Here is a 16,864-nt window from a genome sequence, read left to right as displayed (position 1 = left end):
GATCTGGATTATAAGAGTGGTTGTGAAACACTTAGAGAGTCTCTGAGGCATAAAGGTAATAGGGATAGTGAGATAAATCCTATTTTGATGGATGTTGATTCTATGAGGAATGGGCATGCTAAACAATATTTTTCTTCCACTTATGACTCAGTTGCAACTGTAGCAGGGAGTGGAAGGTTGTATGATTCTACGGGGAGAGTTAACATTTCTATGGCATATAGAGTTAACATTTCTATGGCATATACAAGTAATGTTGACTCAGTTAAAAAAGTGTTTCAGAACAACTGGCACCTTTTAATGATGGATGATAAAATCAATAGAGTGGTGGGGGATAATCCCATGCTTGGATATAGGAATTGTAAATAGCTGAAAGTGATGTTATGTTATCCAGATAAAGGCAAGATGGTAAGTGATAAACATTATGAGACATACCCTTGTGGTTCTTGCAATTTTTGTGGTTTGATTGATAGTGATAATACTTTCATACATCCAGACATTAATAGGTGTACATTTAATGTAAGGGAAACCTGTACCACAAAGCATTAAGTGTACTTAGCACAGTGTGAATACTGTAAAAAATTCTATGTTGGGAAGACAGATCACACCCTGAAAGAACGTGTAAGGGAACATTTATATAGTATCAGAATAGGTAATAGTACGAGTGTACTTGCCAGATATGTGGCAGATAGTGTTCACCATTTTGGGTTTAAAGTCATACAATTATTGCAAGTAGGACCTAGGATGGGTAATATTGAAAATAGGACTAGTGAAGCTGAATTTAAATGGATCCTTGGGTTGAGAGTTGACAAAGGATCAGGTTTAAATAGTATGGTTTCAATTAAATCGGTACTTGATAAAAGTAGACTACCCAGATAGGGTGTGTTTTGCTAGTCGGCTTGGTTTAATTTGTAAGGCAATAAGTTTTAATGTAACTTTTAGTTGTAGCATATACACTGAAAAGGGATCTTTTCCTTTAATATGTGATGTCATTGGAAAAGTAATTGAAAGTAATTAATGTATGTAAATGAATGGTGGTGTAGAATATGCTACTGGTGAATTTGAACTGATTTAATTGATCATATGACTATATAAAGTGTATGGCTGTGTGTTTTACTATTATTACGGTCTGATGAAGCCAATGTGTATTTGGTGAAACCACTTGCCGACTTGCAAGTATTTTATTAAAAATATTTCGTACATCTACGAGTGTTGCAGGACATTTTGTGTGTGCTGTGCTCCCTGCTGCAATACAGTGTTGTGTTTTGTTTTACTTGGAAGTTTATATATTGCTGGCTGGTTTACTCGTTGGGTGATTGTTTATACTTTGAAACTCAATAATAATCTCCAAAGAATAAACTTGTAACCAAAATTACCATAGAGTTCCAATAAGTGCTCCAACACCCCTGAATTGTGTTACCTCTGGTTCCGTTGTGCGGCCAAACAGCTAGTGGCAGAACAAATTCCCTTTCACTGTAAAATACTGTCACTTGTTCCCAATTAAATCAACCACTGTAAATCGGAACATTGCTGTTGTTCATCCAAGCAGTACGCCAGCCTCGGATGTAAAATAACTGATTTATTGAACTTTAACACTCGTTGTTAAAAACTCATTGCTAAAAAAACTACTGCTTGTTCGCAAAATAACACAAGCAGATGCTAAATGCGTTAAAATAAAAAAATGCGATAAAAAGCATTTGCGATGTAATAAAGCTGACTTTTACAAACTTTATAAAGACTGGTTAAGCGCTTTCACCCAAAATTTGTGGGCTTCTTCAGAACACCAACAATTTTAACAGTCAGCTATTTAAAACTTTAAGAGCGCCAAAAGACTTGGCTATTTAAACATTTAAAGTAACAATGCTATGTAAATGCCTCTAATGTCAAATACAATACAATGTTACGTTACCCAACTCAAATTATTGTAAAAGATGCTTTTAAACTATTTTAAAAACTGCAATAAGTGAAAGGAATATTTTTGTGTATTTATCGTGTAATTCATTCAAATTTTGTAACAAAATAACAATATAACAATAAGTAACTAAAGGTCCTTCAGCGACTGATTTCCCCAAATGTATTAAATGACTAGCCATCTAAGAATCCTATCACTAACCTTTCTAAAAATATGTATGTTATTTATAAACTGCTGTAACAATGTGTGTACAGTAACTAGTATGGTTTAAATGCACCGTAATAACAACCTAATTAATACATTTCAGTAAATTTTACTATAACTTCATAATAGTTTAAACTGTAACAGCTAGAAAGCTATAAATCTAAACAAGGTCCCCACATAGATGTTATGCTCCAAAATTGCTTGTTTACATACCGACAACAAAGGGATGTTAGTATAACTGTATGACCTATATCATAAAACTGTGTGACCAAAATTAGTAAACTATGAATATTAGAATTGCGTGTTAACCTCAAGAATAGCCTTCAATGAAATACTATTGTTGAGTCCCGGAGGTGTGGTTGCATCTGAATATTTGCCACTATGCTTCTCTATAACTTAAAAATTTTTTGTTGTCTCTACCTCTGGGATCGTTTCGAACAATGTCTAGTAAAGCAAATTTAAAATGATGTTTAGGACCTTTTTGTTCTATGTGCTTAAATAATGCACTTTTCTGGTCCATCTTTCTAATATTGTAAATGTGTTCGTAGATACGTTTTTTTAGGCTTCTTTCTGTTTTTCCCACATAGTAACCAAAACACTCTTGACAGACAGCGATATAAACAACCATCTTGGGGTTGCAGTTCCCCTTAATAAACCTAATTCTAGGTCTAAATATGTTGTTTAAAATAATTTCCTTTTTATCAAATATGTAACACCATTGTCTACATGATCCACACTTGTTAGTATGTTGTTCAGTATCTTTTCCTTTTTCTTCCCTGTATCTACTTCCTTTCTCCAAAAATCTTTTAATGTTGGCTCCCATCTTGTACACCATTACTGGTTCATCTCCTACTATATTCCTCACTGTCTCATCACTGGATACTATGTAACAATAATGTTTAATAATTTGTGTCACATCTATTCTAGGACTGTATAACATAATTAAGGCTTTTTGTTTATATCCATCCATGTTGTCCTTTACCAATGTTTTACCATTACATCCATAAACTTGGTTCATTTCATTACCTAAACCTAACAAGGGCTTGTATTTATTACCCCATAAACTTAATACATATGTATCAGTGTCATTCAACAATTTCTCAGGATAATCTCTTTCATAAAACATAGCATGAATATATTGTATTTCATCCAATAAGGTTTCATACTGAGATGTCATTCTCATGGCCCTTATATATATATTCTGCTTCAACTTCTTAGGGTGACAACTTCCATATGCTAAATAGTCGTTAGAAAAGGTTTCTTTCCTATAAATTTTGGACTGTAATTTACCCTTGTGTGAATATACTAGGGTGTCAAGGTAAGCCATACCACTCTTGTTATATGCGTAGGTAAATTTCAAATAGTCACTACTTGTGTTGAGGAACTGAATGAACTCTAGTAGTCTTTCCTCGCTAGAGTTCCAAATAATATAAATATCGTCAAGAAATCGCACATAATGGACAATATGTTGAAAAAAGGTACTGGGAAAAATTACAGTTTCTTCTCAATCTAGCATGACCAGGTTGGCATATATGGGGGCACAAGCGGCTCCCATAGCTACCCCCCTAGTCTGCCTGAAATACTCCCCTTCGTAATATACGAAATTGTAGTCTAAAACTAGATCTAACATTTCTATGAACAAACTGACCTCCTCCCATTCGATACCTGCATGTTTTCCTAATGCTGTTACCAAAGGCTTCAAGGCCTGTGGTTTTGGGGATACAAGAGAAAAAATCAATAACATCAATAGTTACGAACATGTATCCCTGATTCCATACTTCAATTGGGAAATTTCTCAAAAATTCCCAAGAATCTTTAACAAGATGGGAGATGTGTTTGTATATATGTTTCAATTTAACATCAATGTACTTACCCAATGGATAGGTTTTTGACTTACTTCAAGAAATGATGGGTCGGTAATATTTTTGTGAATTTTCGGGATGCCTACCATGGTAGCCAATGTAGGACACTTCACCTTCAAAAATTTGTGGGTGTCTTTGTCAATTCTACCATCAATCAAAAATTCTTCTATATAACTGTCTATTCTCTGGTAAGCAATATTAATTTCATTCAATGATGTAGGTTTATAATTCCCTGATCCATATAATATATTATGCATCTTGTTGATGTATTCAAAATTGTCATATAATACTATCCCTCCACCTTTGTCTGGTTTCATTAACCTTAAACTGTTTTGCTGCAATTTTCTGAGTAAGTCTCTTTCTTCATTGGTCATATTGCTGTTTTTATGTGAGTGTCTCTGTTCTTTATACATCTTGTAAATATCTCTAGACACAATTTTTTCATATATCTCTTGTGGAATGATTCACAGGTATAAATGTACTCGGAACCTTAAGTGCAGAACTTCTTTTTTGTTCAGAAGCATTTACTCCCTTGATGTCCTTACTATTGAACATAATAGCTAAATTCATCTTCCTTGTAAATTTCTTTAATTCCACTAAACAATCCACCAAATTGAACTGGGGAGTTGAGATGAATTTCATTCCTTTCGACAGAAGTGAAAAGTGTATATAATTTATCTTAATATTAGCATAGTTATGTATGTTGAAACCATTGTAGGTATGTGTTACCCCAGATACTGTAATAGCCTTCCTTCCGTGTGTGCGACTATTGGTGTCACCATACTTGTCGTTTACCTTCTGTGGTTTTCCCAGTACCTCTGTCTGTAACTGTCTTTCTGATAGTAGTTCCTCCCTTGATGTGTGTATGGTTCTCCCTGTTGTATCTGGTCTCTCAAAAAATGGGAGTGGTTTCTTCCTCGTTGATTATAAACTTCGTAATTGTTGAATTTATTGTTATTATTCCCTTCTAATTCAAGATTGTTTTCATTCTTCCTACCCCAAATATATACTTTCCCTTGTTTGTAGTGTTCTACATCCCTGTTGATTTTTTCCATTTACTTTCACTTAAAGTGTGTACCAATTTCTCTGCTAAATAAAACTGTTTGTTGTACATTCTTTCCCACTCTGTAAATAATAAATCAGTGGTAATTTTCATATTCAAATCTTCTGTTTCCTGTATAAGTCTACCTAACTTTTCATCATTGTGTTTGATTATTAATCGCATAAATTTCATTCCACATTCATCAAACAACTGATTGAATTCATTAATAACAATCATTCAAATTTAAACCCATGGGTTGCTTAAAAAATCTTAACCTTTTGGGAACAATTTTCATAGATATGCATTTTTGCAGGTAAGCATTATCTATCTTTATACTTTTGATGTTTTTCAATTTTTTCCCCAACAAGAATAACATGTCCTTTAATGTCCCCAAAGTCTCATTTTGGTAAGGGTTGATACTGTGTCCCATGTCATTAATGTCCAAATTACAGTCCATTTCCATAAACCTATTGAATTTGCTATAACAAGTACCATTGTTGTGTCCAACATTGGTTGAATGCATTTGTGAATTAATTGTAGATACAGTACCTTTTTTAACATATTCCTGTTTTCCTGCTACATTGGAATATGTCTTGGTGGGTACAGCCCTCTTTGGTTTAGTGCCCACCCGCTTAGATTCTTCTTCTACATCGTAAATGGAAAAGTCAAATGTGAAGTTAGAGCCATTATGGTTACTGCTATGTAAGGGTTCCGCTGTGTTAAAAATATGTTCCAAATCTATTGGACAATCCTTGTCCATATTCCCTTGGCCATTAGGGATAGGAAAGTTGTCCAATAACGAATCAATACTTTCTTCAGTCCTTCGTGCTTTCTGGGTAGTCTTAGATGGCTTGTTAATTAAAACTGCTGAACGCTCATCTTTCTGCATGTCAGTCACTGATTGCTGCTGGTCTTGTAAACCTGTAACGTTCAAACGGCTGGCTACTACCTTGTCATTCAATTTGACAGTATTGTCAATGTTTGTCTGCATGAGCTCCATGAGTTTGGCCATATCTCCTTTTAACCTCATCATCTCCTCCTTCAGGAACTGAATATCTTTTGTTTGTTCCTCAGCCATATCGGGTGGATGAAAGAGATTATCCTGAGAAATTGTTGAATGACACTGATACATATGTATTAAGTTTATGAGGTAATAAATATAAGCCCTTGTTAGGTTTAGGTAATGAAATGAACCAAGTTTATGGATGTAATGGTAAAACACTGCTAAAGGACAACATGGATGGATATAAACAAAAAGCCTTAATTATGTTATACAGTCCTAGAATATATGATGCGACACAAATTATTAAACATTATTGTTACATAGTATCCAGTGATGAGACAGTGCGGAATATAGTAGGAGATAAACCAGTAATGGTGTACAAGATGGGAGCCAACATTAAAAGATTTTTGGAGAAAGGAAGTAGATACAGGGAAGAAAAAGGGAAAGAAATTGAACAACATACTAACAAGTGTGGATCATGTAGACAATGTTGTTACATATTTGATAAAAAGAAAATTATTTTAAACAACATATTTAGACCTAGAATTAGGTTTATTAAGGGGAACTGCAACTCCAAGATGGTTGTTTATATCGCTGTCTGTCAAGAGTGTTTTGGTTACTATGTGGGAAAAACAGAAAGAAGCCTAAAAAAAGTATCTATGAACACATTTACAATATTAGAAAGATGGACCAGAAAAGTGCATTATTTAAGCACATAGAACAAAAAGGTCCTAAACATCATTTTAAATTTGCTTTACTAGACATTGTTCGAAATGATCCCAGAGGTAGAGACAACAAAAAATTTTTAAGTTATAGAGAAGCATGGTGGCAAATATTCACAGATGCAACCACACCTCCGGGACTCAACAATAGTATTTCGTTGAAGGCTATTCTTGAGGTTAACACACAATTCTAATATTCATAGTTCACTAATATTGGTCACACAGTTTTATGATATAGGTCATACAGTTATACTAACATCCCTTTGTTGTCGGTATGTAAACAAGCAATTTTGGGGCATAACATCTATGTGGGGACCTTGTTTAGATTTATAGCTTTCTAGCTGTTACAGTTTAAACTATTATGAAGTTATAGTAAAATTTACTGAAATGTATTAATTAGGTTGTTATTACTGTGCATTTAAACCATACTAGTTACTGTACACACATTGTTACAGCAGTTTATAAATAACATACATATTTTTAGAAAGGTTAGTGATAGGATTCTTAGATGGCTAGTCATTTAATACATTTGGGGAAATCAGTCGCTGAAGGACCTTTAGTTACTTATTGTTATATTGTTATTTTGTTACAAAATTTTATTGAATTACACGATAAATACACAAAAATATTCCTTTCACTTATTGCAGTTTTTAAAATAGTTTAAAAGCATCTTTTACAATAATTTGAGTTGGGTAGCGTAACACTGTATTGTATTTGACATTAGAGGCATTTACATAGCACTGTTACTTTAAATGTTTAAATAGCCAAGTCTTTTGGCACTCAAAGTTTTAAATAGCTGACTGTTAAAATTGTTGGTGTTCTGAAGAAGCCCACAAATTTTGGGTGAAAGCGCTTAACCAGTCTTTATAAAGTTTGTAAAAGTCATCTTTATTACATCGCAAATGCTTTTTATCGCATTTTTTATTTTAACGCATTTAGCATCTGCTTGTGTTATCATTTTGTGAACAAGCAATAGTTTTTTTAGCAATGAGTTTTGTAGCAATGAGTTTTTAACAACGAGTGTTAAAGTTCAATAAATCAGTTATTTTACATCCGAAGCTGGCGTACTGCTTAGATGAACAACAGCAACGTTCCGATTACAGTGGTTGATTTAATTGGGAACAAGTGACAGTATTTTACAGTGAAAGGGAATTTGTTCTGCCACTAGCTGTTTGGCCGCACAACGGAACCAGAAGTAACACAATTCAGGGGTGTCGGAGCACTTATTGGAACTCTATGGTAATTTTGGTTATACTTTAAAACTGTAATATACACAATGTCAAATCTGAATATTTTTTATTTATTTCCTGAGCAGCACATTTATATTTTCTGCATTAGTTTACTTAACTGATTTTCATATCAGGTGATTTTTGGTCCCTTGAATACATATATGTGTGTGATATTTTTATAGATTTTACCATATTAATTTAGAGGTGTGTCCGAATAGTTTTAAGTTAATCAAATCAGCAGGTCGAGCTCCGAGCTCAACATAGATCTTAAGAGATTTTTAATTTTCAAAATGCTGCAAATGATTCTCCTGTATAATCAAAGAATTACACTGTGACTCTTGAAAAGATTGCACAATAAAGGAGAATCTCATTTGAAGAAGAAGAACCAAGAGGCACTGTGCCATTTTTATTTATTTATTTTTTTAATTTTATTTTTTTGATTGTACAGGAGACTCCTTTGCATCATTTTGAAAAATAAAATGTTAAGCTCGGAGGTTGACCTGGTGGTTTTATTAGCTTAAAGCTATTCAGACACAAGTCTAAATTGGTTTGGTGGTATCAGTATAAGATACATGCAAGTGAGAGCCTTAGGGTACTGCCCTGACCATAGGAGCTTCCAGGTGCTAGGGCAATAAAAGATTTTACCATTTTGCTAAAGAGCTGGATATTCAAAAGCTTAAAGCTGTCACTTTAGATTCTTTGGTGTTTGGATTTCTGTATTTTTCTAATTTATTGATAGTTTCGATATAGTGAGCACCATTTAGCTGTATTAACTGAATTTTGACTGGGCCTGTTCTAGCTGGTACCTCATAGGAGTTCATCACTAATGGGGATTAAGAAGCCACTGAGAACCCTCAGAGATGAAGACCATAGGAGAAAGGCATAAGCCCCACTGGAGAAAGAATCCTCATCTTTTGGGGAAAGTGAAGAAATAGAATGATACAGTTAGGATTGCTTTACACCATTTGAGGCACAGCTTTTTTTTTCCTTTTTCCAACCAAGAAAATAGTAAAGCTTATCATAAGAAATAGGAAAAGTAAAACTAGATGCTACCAACATTGTAATAGTGTTGCACACCTATTCCTAATATGAGCTTTCTACGTTGCAACTCTTACACTCTGAATAATAAATGTAGTGAATCTAAGGCCTACATAATCCAGAGTGTCAGCTGGTGTCTCCAGGAAGAATACAAACCTGAAACTAACCATTAAGTGTGCCCCACATGGTAAGTAGGAAATCAAATAACTAAAATAAAAGCCCACTATGGGTAAGCAGCTACTCATGAAGGATCATGTGATCAATAGTGTTGAAAGCTACTGAGAACTAAAGGATATCCAAAATGGAATATACCTTATGATTACTTGTCACAGAGTCATTTGCAACCATGTGGAGGACAGTCTCAATACAATATCTGTATCTAGAACTACACTGTCTCAATGCAATGCATACACCTAAAGTTCCACTGAAAATGATTGAGAATAGCATGACATGACAAACAGAAATATGACATACCACAGAAAACTTTCTCTATATTATTGTTCCTATAAGGAAGCTTAGGGGTAGGGTGGAAATTCTCCAAATCATTTGGGTATAAGGAAGCTTTCTTCAGCAATAGTGCAATTAAGAGGCATTAAGCACCACATTTTGCTGACAAATATAAAATCAACAACGCAACACAGCACATCTGAAATAATACTAGTCTACAAAAAAGCAGAAGAGGTCCAATGGCAGCAAATCCTATACAAATGTCAGAGATGAATACCCGACTCCCAGGTAATTTCATGGAGACAGCATAACCTTCTCTGTCAATGGAATCTTTTCCTAATGTGGTGATTTATAACCATGATTTTCAAAGAATTTTATGAATTGTATTCCAAATTCCAGAATGTAGCACTGCCTACCACAAGTATAGCCCCCAATCTCAGGCAGCAGTTGCTTAGATACGCTATATCAGTTCACTGCTGAAAAAATCTAATGACAAGCTTAAAAAATAAGTTTGGTCAATTTGGCACTCTGGAAAAATGCTTTACAACAAATATATAACTTTAAATCATGATATATGTGTAAGGCATTTTCTTAAAATTCTCATTATAACACACTTCACTGCACAAAATAATTTGTCTCCTTTTAATTAACAACCTGTATTCAAACTGGAGAGACAGCCTTACAGAACTATCTTCAAGTTATAGAGCTGAGTATATTTTCTGTGTTATTCTGTATTATAGAGCTAAATTGTCTGCTTGATATCTGTGTCTTACTGCTCTGCAAATCTATAGAAAACAGTATATATATATTTTTATAATTTGCACATTCCTTACATCTGTGTTGAAACTGGTCCCCCAGCCCCCCTCCCTATTCTTGGTTGTAGTTTAAATTTGGTGGCTTTTGCAGTGCCCGCCCCACTGTAGATTTGATCTAAAACACTCCCCCAGGACATCTCTTTACCGCATTCTACCTAATAAACCCTTTCTGCACTTGCTTTTAGTCCTTTTTAATTTAATTACATTTTTTCAAACTGTCTGTGGACTAATATTGCTACATATTCAAGTGTGCCAGGTTGCACTGCATGAGAATTGTATTTACTACTGCTTTTGCTACTTTTCTATAAAAAAAAAAAAAAAAAAAATCTTCTGCTTTTACTGTACTTGTGTTTCTTCCTACTTTATTTTGCTTTTCGTCATCTTAAACGTTCTCAATTGTATTTATTACTGCTTGGTGTAACTCATTCTAAGCCTTTTAGTTTAAACACTTGGGCTTCAGACCAGTTGTTTTACATTGAGAGGGTTTGTGGTCTGCACTGTAGTGGCAGAACAGGTAGCTTACATCCCTCTAAGTTGGGAAATGCTGATTGAGGGCTCAGTGTCTGTTATTCTAAAAGTATATTCTGGTTTAAGCACTTGGGCTTTCAGGCCAGTTATTTTACATTAAGAGGGTTTCGTGGTCTGCACTCTTGTGGGAGGAGAGGCTGGACTCTGCCCTTCTGAGCTGGGAATTTCTGGTTGAAGGCTTATAGTGCATGCATATCTGAATTTCTTCTTACTGAAATTGGTACACCTTGTTTGCTGTAGCATAGACTAGATCCAGGCCTGCTGAATCTAGCTTTGTTTGTATAACTTGAGCACTAATCCAGGCATTATTTAAAGTATTCAGTTGTATTTATTACTGCTTGGTAGTAACTTGGTTAAAGTGTAGCTATCACTCTAAGTCTTTTGGATTAAGCACTTGGGCTTCAGACCAGTTGTTCTACATTAAGAAGGTTTGTGGCATGCACTGTGGTGGCAGGACAGGTAGCTTTCATCCTTCTAAGTTGGGAACTGCTGATTGAGAGCTCAGTGTCTGTTATTCTTAAAGTGTATTAGCTCTGGTTTAAGCACTTGGGCTTCAGGCCAGTTATTTTACATTAAGAAGGTTCGTGGTCTGCACTCTTGTGGGAGGAGAGGCTGGACTCTGCCCTTCTGAGCTGGGAATTTCTGGTTAAAGGTTCATAGTGCCTGAATATTTGAACTGTATCTTACTGAAATTGGTACACCTTGTTTGCTGTAGCATAGACTAGATCCACGCCTGCTGAATCTAGCTTTGTTTGTATGCTTGTTATTTCCCTGGAACGCTAATTCCACCTAAAACGCGGCTTCTCAGCGCTTCTGTGGATCCCTAGTGATATCTGCATTGCTTACTGTACTTATTTCCTTGCTTCACTTGAAAGAAAGTTACTGTTTGTCGTTTTTGCATTTAAGTTACCTGTAACACATTGCACTTGTTACCTGGCACTTGCTCACTAAAGCAATTATAAGTCAGCACTAAAAATTAAAAGCACTACACCCTCGCTCCCCATTGGCCCTTGTTTTCAATTATAAAGGAATTCCCAATATTATTCTAGCATGTCCAAAGGTCAGGTGTCAATATCCTCTCCGGTCCAGCTGGTGAATATGGGAATCTTGAGGCAATGTTACAACTGCCTCATGTACACAGACAACCCTCTCCTCCTCCCAACAAATTCCAACACATGTGAGAGATGCAACCATATAGCCAAACTGGAGGCTAAGCTCTCTCAACTCAGTACTGGCATAACCAGTCAGGAGGAGAAGGAAACCACACTCACTACAATTCCAGTCTCACATAGACCTAACACGACAGCAAACCAAACACATAATCACACAAAAACATACTCGGAGGCTCTAAATAAAGATCTGCCTAAGCAGCAGAGACCTCCAAAGCAGACACCCAAGCAACCGCTACCCCAAAACAAAACACATGCAACACATATCTCACAAAGCCAGTGTGCCGAACAGTCACAGCCCTTAAGGCTAAACACACCTGATACACTTGTAATAGGTGACTCTATTGTCAGGCACACTGACGTCCCGCTCACCAGGCTGAACAAGGAGAAGGTCACGGTGAGCAGCCTGTCTGGCGCTAGGATCCGCCACATAACACAAGCACTCAGGTCACTCCAAGGCAAGTACAAATATGACTCAGTCATTGTCCATGCTGGTGTGAATGACCTGAGACGTACCACCCTGGACTACATGAAAAGAGACATAGAGGAGCTCTCTGAGCATGTAGCCCAGGCTGGTATGACCCTGACCTTGAGTAGCATCTTACCCTCACCAAGAATGATGCCACAATATGAAGACAAGATGATCAATTTCAACAATTGGCTTAAGTATTGGTGTCATTCAAAGGGGATCCAATGCCTGTCAGCGTGGGATGATATGCACGACAAGCAACGATGCTTTGCTAGGGACGGCTTGCACCTGTCACCCCTGGGCTTTCGGATATTGGCAAAGGCTCTTGCCACCCCATAGTGCCTTTTTTAGGCAAGGCTCAAAAGACAAACCCACCTCCATAGGTATCACAAGGGATAAGAAACTAAGAGTAATGCTACTCAACGCTAGAAGTCTAAACCTCAAGATGCACGCACTTGAAACTCTCCTTAGCATGGAGAACATCGATATCTGTGCAGTAACAGAAACCTGGTTCAGGACTCCCGAGAGCACCCCAGCACTACCAGGTTATACCTCATACCATGCTTTTCGGCCCCAAAACTTGGACCGAACCACAAAAGGAGGGGGAGTATCGATATTCATCAAAGATACCCACACCTCCAGGTTGGTGGCAAAGCACGAAGCATCAGAGACTATCCATGTGCAACTAACAGTGGGTAAAACTGCCTTCCAGTTTATAGCCTGCTACAGACCACCCTCCCAAACCCAGGAACCCCACTAGGCCTTCCTGAGAACACTGGAAAATATGAAGGTCTCTCCGAACACCATTATATTGGGTGACTTCAACTACCCAAACATAGATTGGGAGCATTACTCTAGCTCCAACACCCTTGCCCAAAGGTTCCTAGAATTCATAAACTCAAATGCTATGGAACAACTTGTTACCACTCCCACAAGAGGGGAAAACATACTGGACCTGATCATCACCAACATGGGGACTCTATGCTCCAGACCAGAAGAGTATCCCTCACTGGTAAGATCAGACCATAAACTGATCTCACTGGATATTCACATCCCGACCCCACCCCCTGCCCAGAAAACCACAGTGAAAAACATCTCTAAAGCAAATTTCACACTCCTCAAAACCGAGGTGGAATCCTTCAAAGCCCCCGGGCCTGTGGAAAATACGGCCCAGACCGCAGAATCCTTTATAAATGCATTCTATGAACACCTTCAGGAATGCATGGATCATGCAATCCCAAATAAAACCAAGACCCAATCCTCCAAAGGCAGACGACCTGTCTGGTGGACCCCAGCCATAAACAAACTATACAATAGAAGGAGGAAGCTACTATATGATAGAGCATAATCCCAAAAAGGGAAGGCATCTCTGATCAGTATTAGCAAAAAACTAAGGGCACTCATAAAATCGTCAAAGGCCAGCTTCGAGAGAAAAATTGCACAGGACACTAAAGATAATCACAAGGCTTTCTTTAGTTATGTTAGGAACCTGGGTGGGAATTCACAGATATGCTCAGAATTAGTCCAAAATGACAAAAAATACACTGATCCCACAGACATTGCCAACATCCTAGCTGACAGGTTCAGCGCAAACTTCTACCCTCCCCACCAAAAGGGCAAATATCTATCCCAGCAGAGTGCTGCTCCCCCGACATCTCAGATGCTCAGGTGGGAGCCGCCCTCTCCAAAGCAAAAAACACAGCATCAATAGGACCAGACGGTGTCCCAGGCTGCGTCCTACATGAACTCCAAGAAGAGCTAAACCCAAACATAAAACTACTGTTCAATCTCAGCCTTACTACAGGATATGTACCCAAAGAGTGGCGTACAGCAACAGTGGTCCCTCTCCACAAAGGTGGTGCCTCAACGGACCCTGGAAACTATCGCCCCATAAGCCTGACTAGCTTGGTCTGCAAAGCTATGGAAAGGATCATTATGGACCTCATAAATAATGATATTGGGGACCTACAGACACTGGATCCTACCCAGTTTGGCTTTGTTAAGGGCAGATCCTGCCTCTTAAACCTGGTTGACTTCTTTGAAACAGTCACCAAGGCCATTGACGAAGGGAAGGTGGTCCACACAGCCTATCTGGACCTCGCAAAAGCCTTCGATACAATACCCCACTCGGGCATTATAGATAAGCTCACCAGCTTAAATATAAACCCCTATGTCACTAGATGGGTTGCAAACTGGCTCAAGGACAGAACCCACATGGTTAGAATTGCTGGAGCCATGCCAGACTCCAAACCAGTTACAAGTGGCGTCCCACAAGGCTCAGTTCTGGGACCTCTCTTGTTTGGTATATATTTCTCAGAGGTACAGGCCAACACGGAAGGACTGTGGCTGACCAAGTTCGCAGATGACTGCAAACTGGGTGCCATAATCGACTCTCCAGCCAACACAAGCATCCTCCAAAAGGGCCTCATAGAAACAGACAACTGGTGCCAGAGCCATGGCCTCAAGCTAAATGCCAAAAAGTGTATAGTCATCCCCTTTGGCAAAAACAAAGTGCCCACAAATTACCACATAGGTGGTAATCCATTAAGTACAGAAGAAGTCATTAGGGACCGGGGGACCCAAGTTGATAGCAATCTCTCATTTGACAACCACGTGGCCAAAGTGGTTAGAAAAACATTTTATATAGCCCACCTAATCATGAAGGGATTCACATCTAGATTAGGGGAGGTCATCGTGCCTCTTTACTCATCCCTCATCAGGCCCATAATCGAGTACAATGCCCCTTTTGGGATGTACCTTACCAAACACCTGCAGCAACTGGAAAGACCCCAAAAGTACCTCACCAAGAGGATCAAAGGGCTCAAACAGATGCCATATGCTGCCCAGTTAAAGAAACTCCAGCTCTACTCAGTGGCATACCGACTGCTCAGAGGTGACCTGTGCCTGACGTATAAGGCCATGTCCAACCTGGAATTAAGGGACATGCTGCACCTCAAAAAATCCAAATCCCATCGAGCTACACACTCAAGAGACTTGAACCTCAGCACTGAAATAAATAGGACATGCTGGAGGGACAGATTCATAACCCAGAGGCTCCCTTCACTATGGAATAAAATCCCAGTCCAGGTTAGGCAGAGTCCCTCATTGACTCTCTTCAAGAGGAATCTTGATGAGTGGATGGGAGATCATAGGTTTACCCCGGGTATCACTTCTGTGTCACTGTTAGACAGAGGCACAGTATACTAACCTCGAAAAAGGGCATAGCAAAATTAATTTAAAATGGGTGGCGAAAGCCAAACATACTCTGGCTAGGCTTATAAATGCCCTAGGGCAGATAGCCTAGTATGAAATTATGAACCTATGAACCTAAAAAAGGTGTATGTCATGACTAGCTTCATCCTTGTCCATATCTCTAACACTGAGACATCACATTTTATCATGACCAGGAAACGGTACTTCTTCCTACCTGATGGTACTTGGCAACATGCAAACAACAAAGTTACGTCGAAGAGTAAAAACAATATTCAGTAAATGGAAGACAAAAATAGATACTTATTATAATAAAAACACATAATAAACAGTCTATCAAAAAACAGTTTCAAGGGATCACTGCTAAAACAGAGACCCTTTGGCCAGCAACAATAACCAGGAAATCTAAATAACAAATAAAAGCAAGACATACATCCCGAAAATCTTTAGTTAAAAATATACACATTGGCAATGAATGACTATTAAACCTGTTAAAGATATTTTCAATATTTCATATTTTTATATTTTCAATATTTCATCTAACCATTCTGTGACTATTACTTGTAGGATATATAAAGTTGTAATTATATCAATTCCTAGTCATGACAGAATAGGCAAATATAATATGCTAAGACATAATAATCTACACTGAACTAAAACTAAGGGTTAAATCCAACAGAATTAAGAAAGTAAACAAAATAATAAAATGTCATGAATGGCACAGTATTTGCTTTTGTATACCTACTAAATGAAACAATAGTCATTGCTCATTACAGCTAACATCCTGATAGCTGCAAATAATAATAATTATAGAAGGATCAGTAAATAGAATATAATGACAATGTGATCAGGTTAAAACAAGCAGAAAAAAGCTCAAATGTAAAGTCATTAGAGCAGTTACATTTAGAGTGGTCAAAATCTGCATGGTTATACATTATACAAATTATTAAGGTGAACAAAATACTGTATGACAATGCAAGCTAGAAGATGGAATTAAGACATCAGCATATTACTCAAAAGGATAATAGATACAAATTCAGTCACCATATGCCAGTAAATTCATATATTTTCACAAGGAAATGCAGTAGTGAAGCAGTTTAAAAATTGTTTTTGTAAAGTCTTGAAGCACTAGCCTTTGATTCTACAAGATCCATTCATCACAGAATAAAAATGTCATTGCCAACACACATGTGGTCTTTATCCTCAAGGATGAACCC

The sequence above is a fragment of the Protopterus annectens genome, chromosome 14.part0, assembly GCF_019279795.1.
Source record: "Protopterus annectens isolate FY-2018-M chromosome 14.part0, PAN1.0, whole genome shotgun sequence".
NCBI lineage: Eukaryota > Metazoa > Chordata > Ceratodontiformes > Protopteridae > Protopterus > Protopterus annectens.
Note: the sequence above shows the minus strand (reverse complement) of the source record.